At 41.7% G+C, this 2,116-nt stretch overlaps 1 long non-coding RNA gene across 1 annotated transcript in view; it reads right to left on the bottom strand.

Moving 5' to 3' along the window:
* Window positions 1–432: 432 nt before the first annotated feature.
* The window catches only part of LOC104986055, a 5,480-nt gene continuing 3,796 nt past the window's right edge, over window positions 433–2,116 (bottom strand). Inside the window, exons 2-3 of the long non-coding RNA XR_824994.1 lie at window positions 1,004–1,130; window positions 433–513 (exon numbers count right to left, since the gene is read on the bottom strand). This is a non-coding gene — a long non-coding RNA (uncharacterized LOC104986055). The remainder of the gene's footprint in view (window positions 514–1,003; window positions 1,131–2,116) is intronic.

Below are 2,116 nucleotides of genomic sequence, written 5' to 3'. Positions count from 1 at the left end.
TGATGCTGGGAGGGATTGGGGGCAAGAGGAGAAGGAGACGACAGAGGATGAGATGGCTGGATGGCATCACTGATGCAATGGACATGAGTTTGAGTGAACTCCGGGAGTTGGTGATGGACAGGGATGCCTGGCGTACTGCGATTCATGGGGTTGCAAAGAGTCAGACACGACTGAGCAACTGATCTGATCTGATCTGATCTGTGACGGGGAAAAGAAATCACTGGAGATAAATTCATGAATGATTTCAGAGAGAGAATGGGGCAGGTGATACATTTCTATCACAGTAGTAGACACAAACCCAGGTTTTTGAAAACCATTTCCATTGAAGCAAATCTCCCAACACCACGTGATGAAGGATGAGTTCCTCGCTGCTCCTCAGACCTCTCATCTGAGTCATCATCTCCATCTATTCATACCTACCTGGGCAAATGGCTGTTGTCTCCATTCTCCTCATATTCCTGGGATCCTTCCATTGCTCCAGAAAGGCGACCAGGTCCAGCGTAGACACAAGCCCTATTTATCAGAGAAAGGAATATTTGTGTTGTTAGAGATCCATCAGTATCGAATCCAATATGTATTCAGGTGAAACGACAACGCATTTTGTTCTAGAAAATGATTTCCTTAAATACTTTATTCAAAGCAGCTATACAAGACTAACACACATCTAACAATCAGATCCTGAGATTCTGGTCAAGTAGTACTAAGCCAAAGTAAGTGGTGTCAATGTGAAATTAAGAGAGGGTACAACTATTTAATACCACAAAACTTACACAATTACCACGAACCTAGAAGGAAGGACGCAGAGTACATCAAAGAAGAAAAACGTCACCCGTATAACGAATCATCATGAAGCCTTTCTTTCTAAACTCACAAATACCCATTTTCCCCTAGAAAGCAGAGATCTGAAACTGTGCGAAGCAGAAAATTTCAGAAGACATTCTTGACATGATGGAACTAAAACCCAGTGGGTAGATAAGGGATTCTGGAAGGCAGTTATCCTCACCCAAGGAGGCCAGGTTCCCGTACTTCTCTAACATCACGTCTCTGTACAATTCCCGCTGATCGAGGTCCAGGCATTCCCACTTCTCTTGAGTGAAGTCTATGGCCACATCCTGGAACGTCATTCGTCCCTGAAATACAAAGTACAGGTGCCATGTGGCCATGGGAAGACTTTGCAATGTGACCCAAGATGAAAATGGCAAGTTCAGAGAACTGGTCGTGATTTAGTGGCTTGGCTGGCATTACAAAATACACTTTTTACACAGTACTCCTTCCTACCCAATTTCTAATATGAAGAAAAAAAGATGAGTTATTGATCTACAAGCCATTAGGGAGACTAGTTTCATCTGAAAGAGCAATTATAAAATAATCAGGGCAGTATGAGCATATTTATTCTTCAGTGTTCTACTCGTGTGACATAGGATAAATTGTTTATCAAAGAAACAGGAATTTTTTTTTTTTTTTTTAAGTGTAGTCTGATCCAAGAGTTCTGATGTCTGGCCAAAGTGCCACATTTTTAGCAAGGTTATTTGAGTTAGTAATGTTGAAAATTCTGCTCGATGAATGACGATTTTGAACCACAACAAAATAGAATAGTAAGGTAAGAATTCATGCTTAAGTTGAAATTCTAATTGTTTTACAGATTTTAACAGGTCTAATAGGATAGTAACCTTTCTTGTGGTCTGGGGTCGTGTTGGAAAAGAATTTGCAGACACGAGACAAAATGAGAGTTTATTAGAATGGGGGATGTTGTTAGAACAGTTGGCCAGCTCAAGGGAGAATGGATGTTCAACAGGGGTCCTTAGTCCACTTTCATAGACAGGGTACAAGGAGTGGGACAGGGGTCTTGCAGATCATTTGATGAATGGATGAGGCACCTATACTGGGTGGGGGATGTGTAAGAAAAATACTTTCTCCTTATGGGGTAGGAGGGGAGACCGTTTATAATGCTGAGGAGGACCTGAAATCCATCAACAGTTACAACATGGGGGAGGGAAAGATGCTAATGAGTCTTGTTTTTCCATTCCTGCATTCCAAGACCCTCCTTGGTTTTATCTAGTCTTTTGTCCCTGCATCATCACATACCTCCCTCTCTTTATTTTTAGGGGCAATTCTT

Source organism: Bison bison, unplaced genomic scaffold (assembly GCF_000754665.1).
Source record: "Bison bison bison isolate TAMUID 2011002044 unplaced genomic scaffold, Bison_UMD1.0 scf7180017845675, whole genome shotgun sequence".
Classification (NCBI taxonomy): Eukaryota; Metazoa; Chordata; class Mammalia; order Artiodactyla; family Bovidae; genus Bison; species Bison bison.
Note: the sequence above shows the minus strand (reverse complement) of the source record. Positions and strands in the feature narration are given on the sequence as shown.